At 39.1% G+C, this 9,298-nt stretch overlaps 1 non-coding gene across 1 annotated transcript; it reads right to left on the reverse strand.

Moving 5' to 3' along the window:
- Nucleotides 1–4,362: 4,362 nt before the first annotated feature.
- LOC126000427 (small nucleolar RNA SNORA51) lies at nt 4,363–4,495 on the reverse strand. The gene has a single exon (XR_007492740.1). It is a non-coding gene; the product is annotated as a small nucleolar RNA SNORA51 (small nucleolar RNA).
- Between the last annotated feature and the right edge of the window lie 4,803 nt (nt 4,496–9,298).

Here is a 9,298-nt window from a genome sequence, read left to right on the forward strand (position 1 = left end):
ATAAAAGTAATGCCTCTGTAGATAGAGATCTTGGTATTTTCACAGGTCAAGGGATGGAAACTAGGATGGAGTCTTTCTTTACAGTTCTAGGAGTTGTGTTCCATCACTGTTGTAATAATCAGTCTTCTGTAATTGGTGGTCTTGGTTTTTGCCCCAATCCTAGGATGAAGCCTAGAATAAAGTCTCTCATTGTTTCCAGAACATCTGCTCAGTTGCAATTGTTTCAGTCAAACCTCTATAATTAGAGATCTTGGTTGTTATACAAATCATAAGTCATGGCCTAGACATTTTTTATTGGCCCCAGGATAAGTTCTGCCCAGTTATGGTTGTCAGTCAGTCTTATGTAGATAGCAAATGTGGCTTTTGTTCCAATCAAAGTATGACCTGTCTTCTGATTTCATCTTGTTAGGAGGTGAAGTAAGACAACCTGCTCTTAGACCAAGTTGTTGCCATTTCTTTATTGTCAGAATGTTATACAGAAACCTGCATATGTTGGTGACAGAGCAGTATTAAGAATGTCCTGGAGGGAATTTGGTTCTTGGAGCTGTTGTGGAGAACTGTCTTTGTTCTATGTCTGGGATCTAGGGTTTGGGGTTGGATGTTCACTGTCAAATCACCTGGAATCTAAATTGGGTCCACATAACATATGTTCAAGATGGAAGGTGCTGCTGTACTGTAAAGTGTCTGAGTTCTTATCCCTAGTAGATAAAAGGTTGTTTCTATACGTAAAATTTACTTCCTTTTTTAGTATGCCTTTGCAAGAATAATTGGTGCTCTATTATATTGCTGTTGCATTTTGGGGGTGAAAGTGTCAGGCTCCATCATCTCTGTGCCTTGGTTTTGACCTGAGCTATTATCCCTGGCAAGACTTTTTCCTTGTAGGTTTTTGTACCATGTAGAATCAAAACAGGTGGAGTTAAGGAAGAAAAAAGTACAGAAATAAGACAAATACATATATATAAATGTATACATACTCACATATGTAAAGAAAAAATAAATAAAACAAGTTTAAAAAATTAAGGGAATCAAATGTTGCAGGAGACTACCTCATATTTTGGGATAAACAGGTTAAGAGGTAGTATATAGGTCCTAACTAATAAAGAAAATATAGGCTTCCCATTGTCTTTTGAGATATTCTTGTGGGGGTGGGATCAAGGACACATTTTTATCACCCCCTGGTTTTATTGAGATTGAAAATAGATTTGCAACAGAAAGAGCTCAGGTAGAATTCTTGCACTGGGGATCCTTCTGGATCTGTGCCCAGTATCATACAAGAGTCCACATTTGGGAGGGGTGAGAAGGAGGACAACAGAGCATGAGTCAACAGGGGTGTTCCTTGTAGTTTCTTGACGGGTGAAGATGTAAGGCTGAGTGGTTGTCTGTCCCTTTACTTGGGAGCTGAGTGATGACTTATTGGGGCAGGAGGTCGATTTTGATACCTAATGAGTTAAGAAATGAGAGTAAAGAGCATTAATAAGATAATATATAGGATTAGAATTAGGGGGAAGGGGTAGTAGGATTTCTGAAGGGGAAGAAGGGATAGAATATACTAGGGGCTATATACTCTATAGGCATGGGTTATTTACAATTTAGGTTTGACTCTCATAGAAGAGTACCTCTTTCTATGTTCTCATGCCCAAATATAAAAGTACAATAATTAGCTTAGGTATAGCTTGAGAAAAATAGTAAAGGGGGGGCAGTGAGGTGGCGCTAGAGGTAAGGTGTCTGCCTTGCAAGTACTAGCCAAGCAAGGACCTCGATTCAGTCCCCTGGCGTCCCACATGGTCCCCCCAATCCAGGGGAAACTTTTGAGCCAGGAGTAATCTCTGAGCATCAAACGGGTGTGCCCCCCCCTAAAAAAGAGTAAGGGAAAGCAAAAGATAAGAAAGGAGCACAGAAAATAGGTAAAATTAATAAATCAACTAAAAGAGATTGGGTAGGTGTGTCGGAATTGGAGGTTTTCTCAGTTTCTAGTGATTTCAGCAGTGATGGGATTGATTGAGCCTTCCTAAATGAAGGTTTCAGGGTTAGATAATGACTGGAGCAATTTAAGATACACATAGGCTTTGTGTCTCAAATATTAAACAATGTGCTAAAGAGGCTTATCTATGTAGGTGGCTACCCTATGTAGTATTGTCCACTACACCTTATGTATCAAAATTCCTTTCCTAAAGAGAAAGTAACAGTATGGGTTTTATTTGACAGAGATTAAATTGATAATGATGAGGAAGAAGAGATAGAAGAAAGGGGAGAAAGAAGAAAGAAAGAAAGAAAGAAAGAAAGAAAGAAAGAAAGAAAGAAAGAAAGAAAGAAAGAAAGAAAGAAAGAAAGAAAGAAAGAAAGAAAGAAAGAAAGAAAGAAAGAAAGAAAGAAAGAAAGAAAGAAAGAAAGAAAGAAGTAGTAAGAAGAGAGAAGAAGAGAGAGAGAAGGGAAATACTAATTTGCCCAAATGTGTTTGATAATTAGGTCCTAAAATATAAGTACGTGGTTTGCAGTTGACTGTTTCAGTGGTCTGGATGGTCACAGGTCTCTGGTCCTAATAGTCCATAAATCAGAGAAAAAGGGTATATTGAAGTGTTTTATTAATACATTTTCATAATTCATAGTGAATATGGTATCTAGTGTGACTGAGCAATGAGGTGTTAAATTAGAGTGTCCACACTTTATATTCAAGAACCCCAGTGGACAGAAAAACTGAGACGTTATTTTAAATCTAGTAAGATTAAAAACATTGTTATGAAACACTTCCACTGGAGTCTCTAGCTTTTAATCAGATTCTTAACCTGTAACTATATATAAGATTTCTAAGACATTATTATAGGTCTTTGTAGTAAAAGGTTAATTACACACCTGTTTGATCTAAGCTGTTGTTTCCGTTGTTGCTGGTTTCTTTATGGTATAATGAATAGTTGAGGCTTTGTGTTGTTCTTCTTCCACGTGTTTTGAACAATACTCCCCAATAAATGTTGACAACTACAGTGTTTGTAGTTTCTGCCCTATTAGATCGTTGTATTTGTTCATGGAGTTTTACATGTTATATGGTGTATATTTTAAGTACCGCAGAAAAGTGCTATCATTCTTTGTTTACTCTTCATCTTCTGGCTTACTTCATTTAACATAATATTTTATAGATCCATCCACATTGCTGCAAAATCTATGACTATTATATCTAACTGCACTGTATTATTCCATTGTGCATAAATATCACATTTTCATGATCCACTCATCCATTATTGGGAATGAAGTTTAGTTCCAAATCTTGACTATTTTACTGAGTGCTGCGAGAAATAGTGGAGTACACACATATTTGGGGATTAATGTCCTTCTGTCTTGGAGATATATACCTAGGAGAGCAATTGTTGGGTTATATGGATGCTCAATTCTAAATTTACAGAGCATCTCTGCACTGTTTTCCATAGGGCTTGGATCAGGCAGCATTCCCACCAATAGTGGATAAGAGTTCCTTTCTTACTACATCCCTGCCAAAAGAGATTGTTCCTGTTATTTTAAATATATCTTTATTTAAATATCTTGATAATAAACATGATTGTGATTAGGTTTCAGTCATGTACAGAACACCCCCCTTCACCAGTGCAACATTCCCACCACCAATGTCACAAATCTCCCTCCACCCCACCGCATCCCCGCTTGTACTCTAGACAGGCTTTCCAGTTCCCTCATTCATTCACATGGTTATGATAGTTCTCAATGTAGTTATTTCTCTAACGGCACTCACCACTGTTTGTAGTGAGCTTCATGAAGTGAGCTGGAATTTCCAGCCCTCCTTTCTTTGTCTCCGAGGATTGTTAAAGGAGCAAAAAATCCTAAGCGTTCCTGTTATTTTTTAACAGTAGTCATCCTCATTGATGTAAAGTGTTAGCTCATTGCTATCTTGATTTGGATTTCCCTAATAATGAGTGAAAGTGAGCCTGTTTTCATGTGTGTGTTGGCCAACTTTTGTTCTTCCCTAGAGAAGTGTCCATTCACATCTTCTCCCATTTTTCTATGACTTTATTAGATTTTTGAAGCTCAGATTTCTGAGTGCTTTGTATATCCTAGATATAAGCACTTTAATCTGATGTGTTGAGTGCAAAAATTTTTTCCCACCCCATTACCTATCTTCTAGTATTAAATAAGATTTCTTTTGCCATGCAGAAACTTTTTAGCTTGATAAAGTCCCATTTGTTTCGGTTTGATGCTAATATTCTTGTGATTGGCATTCTATCCTAATGTTAATATATAGGTTGTGGAGTGTTCTGCCTATATTTTCCTCAATAAACTTTAAAGATTCAGGTCAGACTTCAGGATCTTTTATCTATTTTGAGTTGACGTTTTTTCTGAAGTGTGAGGTATGGATCAATTTTTTGTCCCCCAATTCACAATACAGACCAGGCAAAGGGTCTGGGTTGAGGTGTATACAGGGTGTATTTACTGTACCTCCTCTTTCTATACAGTCAGTGTAAAGAATACAGCCTGTGGTAAGAATTGGGAGGCCTTATCTTTTCTTGTTTTATTTTTTAAAATATATATTTATAAAAAAAATCCTTCATCAGGGTCTGGCATGGTGGTGCTAAAGGTAAGGTGTCTGCCTTGCCAGTTCTAGCCTAGGACAGACCGTGATTTGATCCCTCGGCATCCCATATAGTTCCCCAAGCCAGGAACAAATTCAGAGCTCATAGCCAGAAGTAACCCCTGAGCATTGCTGAGTGTGGCCCAAAAACAAACAATCAAACAAAAGAAATCCTTCACCAGTGCAACATTCCCATGACCAATATCCCAAGTGTCCTTCCTCCCCACCCCACACTGGCCTGTACTCTACACAGGCTTTCTACTTTTTTCAATTTTCAATTTTTTTTTTTTTTTTGGTTTTTGGGCCACACCCAGTAACGCTCAGGGGTTACTCCTGGCTATGTGCTCAGAAGTTGCTCCTGGCTTGGGGACCATATGGGACACCAGGGGATCGAACCGCGGTCCGTCCAAGGTTAGCGCAGGCAAGGCAGGCACCTTACCTTTAGCGCCACCGCCCGGCCCCAATTTTCAATTTTTTAATTGTAGTTGTCCAGTTGTTCAACACCATTTATTGAAGAGACTGTTGTTCCATATCAAATTCTTGGCTCTTTTGTCAAATATCAGTTGACTGTATATCTGGGGATTTTTCTCTGGAAATTCTATTCTATCCTACTAGTCTGAGACTCTGTCTTTGTTCCAGTACCATGCTGTTTCGATCACTATGGCTTTATAGTATAGCTTCAGGTTAGGTAAAGAGATGCCACCGTGCTTCTTGTTTCCCAGAATGTATTTGGCTATCCTCAGTCTTTTTTGGTTCTAAATGAATTTTAATATTGATTAGAGCTGATTCCTCTGTCTGTGGAGGTTCTGCCCTGCTGTGCCCTTGATGACTGTGAGAAATCAAAGGGATTTGTTGGCTTTGTTTGTGTCTTTTTTTCTGAATTCCTGAAGCTCTACTCAGAGGGCTAAGAAGGACACCCAAAAGCACTTTGTCCTGGAGCAGCTTAGACTGAGAAGACAAGAAAGACCAAGTAAGTAAGGACTGAAAGTGGAAGTAGTCAGGCAGAGAGCTGAATCCTCTGTCTTTGGAGGTTCTGCCCTACTGTGTCCTTGATTACTGTGAGAACTTGAAGGGATACAGGCTTGTATCTCTTTTCTGAATTCCTGAAGCTCTCCTCAAAGGGCTAGGAAGAGCACCCAAAAAAACTACATCTTAGAGCTGCTCAGGCCAAGAAGCCAAGAAAGACCGACAGGGTAACAAAGCTGAGGACAGAATTAGCATTCTGGAAGATGAGATGCAGAACAACTCACTACAGCAGAACTTGGAAAAGAACCTCAAGACAAATGATCAGACAATGGAAAAAATACTCAAGGAATGTGAACAGATGAAATTAGAAGTCTTTGAGAATCTCAACAGAAACAACATAAAAATCATTGGAATCCAGAGGCCCAAATAGGAGATCCCCAGAAAGAATCAATGGTCAAAGACATCATCAAAGAGATATGCCCAGAGCTAAAGACTGCATGCAATCAAATCCTGCATGCCCGAAGAGTACCAGCTAAAGAAGATCCGAAGAAAACCACACCAGGAAAATGCTAGTTATAATGACAAATCCAACAGATAGGGATAGAATACTGAAAGCAGCAAGATCAAAAAGGGCAATTACATTCAACTGAGAATCCTTAAGACTTACAGCAGACATGTCATAAAAAAAACTCTCAAGGCCAGAAGACAGTGGTAGGATATTATGACTAGACTGAATTAAATGGATGCCTCAATGAGAATAATGCACCCAGCCTAACTCATGTTCAGGTTTAAAGGAAGAATACATAGCTTCATGGATAAGTGACAGCTCAGAAACTTCACAGATGCAAACCCAGTTTGAAGGAAAAACTGAAAGGTCTACTTTAAGACAAGACAGACCAACAAACACAGCAAACTTATCTACAAAGATGACATTAAATCCTATGACAATCATCTCCCTCAATGTCAATGGACTACAAGCACCAATTAAAAGACACAGAGTGGTGGCAAATGGGTCAACAAGATGAAACCAACCTTCTGCTGTCAACAAGAAACACACCTGAATAGCCATAATAAACATAGACTCAAAATAAAAGGCTGAAGGAAAACCACCCAAGCAAATAACACCCTTAAAAAAACAGGGGTGGGGGCCAGAGAGATAGCACAGCGGTGTTTGCCTTGCAAGCAGCTGACCCAGGACCTAAGGTGGTTGCTTCGAATACTGGTGTCCCATATGGTCCTTTGTGTCTGCCAGGGTCTATTTCTGAGCAGATAACCAGGAGCAACCCCTGAGCATCACCGGGTGTGCCCCCCACCCAAAAAAAAAAAAACAAGGGTGGCCATATTAATATCTGATGACACCAACTTTAGACTCAGAAAAGTTGTAAGGGACAAAGATGGACATTTTGTACTAACCAAGGGATATGTGCAACAGGAAAAAAAACACTACTAAACATATATGCACCGAAGAAGAGACCCTAATACAATTATTGACAAATCTGAAAGAAGACATCAATAATAACACAATAATTGTGGGAGCCTTCAACATGGGCCTGGTAACACTTAATAGGTCAACTAGTGGACACCCAAGATAGAAGAAAATAACAAAGCTGAAAGCAGAAATCAATTAAGTGGAACCAAAAAAAATACAATCTGAAAGATCAACGAAAGCAAAAGTTGTTTTTTTAATAAATAAACAAGATTGGGCCCGGAGAGATAGCACAGTGGCGTTTGCCTTGCAAGCAGCCGATCCAGGACCAAAGGTGGTTGGTTCGAATCCCGATGTCCCATATGGTCCCCTGTGCCTGCCAGGAGCTATTTCTGAGCAGACAGCTTGGAGTAACCCCTGCGCACTGCCGGGTGTGACCCAAAAACCACAAAAAAAAAAAATGAAAAAGGGGAATCATGACAGATATAGCAGAGATCCAAAGGGAATCAGAGATACTTTGAGAAACACTATGCTAATAAATATGAGAACCGTGAAGAAATGGATAAATTCTTGGACACTTATAACCTTCCATGGTTAATTAAGGAGGATGTGGCATATCTAAACACCCCCATAACTATTGAGGAAATTGAAATGTAGTCAAACGTCTGCCTAAAAAGAAAAGAACAGACCCAGATAGGTTCAATAATGAATTCTTTCAAACCATTCAAGAGGAAATACTACCAAACCTAGCCAGGCTCTTCCATGAAATTAAAAAATGCGAACACTCTCAAACAGCTTTTATAAAGCCAACATCACCTTAATACCAAAACCAGACAGAGATGCTGCCAAAAAGAAAATTATAGATCAATATGCTAATCAACGCAGATGCAAAGATCTTCAACAAAGTCCTGGCAAATAGAATCCAATGCCTCATCAAGAAGATCATTCACTACAATTAAGTAGGTGTCATACCAGGAATGCAAGGATGGTTTAACATCCATAAATCTATCAACATAATACAAAACATCAACAACAAGAAAAATAAAAATCACATGGTCATTTCAATAGACACAGAGAAAGCATTTGATCCAGCACCCATTCTTTTTTTTGGGGGGGACAGCACCCATTCTTGATCAAAACTCTAAGCAAGATGTGAATGAAAAGAAACAGTCTCAATATAGTTTAGGCAGGCCATCTACCACAAGCTGATGGCAAATATCGTCAATGGAGAAAAACGAAAAGTTTTCCTTCTAAATTCTGGTAAAAGACAAGGCTGTCCTCTCTCACCACTCCTCTTTAACAGAGTACTGGAAGTACTTGCTAGGTAAGGAAAAAAAAATATCAAGGAAATCCAGTTGGAAAGAAGAAGTCAAGCTCTCACTGTTTGCAGGTGACATGATAGTCTACTTAGAAAACCCTAAAGATTCTACCAAAAAACTTCCAGAAACAATGGATCTATATAGCTAGGTGCAGTCTACAAAATTAACACACAGAAATAAATGGCCTTTTTTATTTTTTAACATAATTTTTATTTTGATCATAGTGGCTTACATATTGTTGACATTAATATTTTAGGTACATATTTACATAAAATTAGGGGGGATTCCCATCACCGGTTTGTCTTCCTTACTCCTCTGTTTTTGTCCTACCTTCCATATCCTCTTTCCTCACCCCCAGAGCTGCTAGGATATGTGGTCTCCTCTGTACCTACCCTATTACTTCATAGTCTTACACCTGTTTGGTCCTGATGCCTCCTTTATTTCCCCCTCTAATTGGGTGGCAGGACTAGCTAGTTCAAGTTATGTGGTTTTGTTTGAAGAGGAGAAAAATAATAAACTGGGGTAAGTCTAATACGCCGGAAATAAGCAGAATTCTTCTAGAGGCTCTCGTCATCGATTTGAGAGACGAAGGAAAAAAAGATGAAACACTCCACCCCTACGAAATGAAGTGTCAAATATCTATTAAGAGTTCCAACAATAACGCTAAGCACCACAAAAACAGAACAAAACAAACAAACAGACAACAAAAAAAAAAACGCCATGGTCTTGAGATCGGCACCATGGCAGAGCACATGAAGAGGGAAAAGAAGGGGCCAGAGAGATCACATGGAGACAAGGCGTCTGCCTTTCATGCAGGAGGTCATCGGCTCAAATCTCGGTGCCCCACATGGTTTCTTGTGCCCACCAGGAGCAGTCTCTGAGCCCGGAGCCAGGCATAATCCCTGAGCACTGCCAGGTGCCACCCAGAAATCTGAAAAGAAAAAAAAAGAGGAGAAAAAAAGATAAGTGGGGGCAATAACTTCAATAACCACACTAAAACAAAGAAATCAACCAAGA

This window comes from Suncus etruscus, chromosome Y (genome assembly GCF_024139225.1).
Source record: "Suncus etruscus isolate mSunEtr1 chromosome Y, mSunEtr1.pri.cur, whole genome shotgun sequence".
In the NCBI taxonomy this organism is placed as follows: Eukaryota; Metazoa; Chordata; class Mammalia; order Eulipotyphla; family Soricidae; genus Suncus; species Suncus etruscus.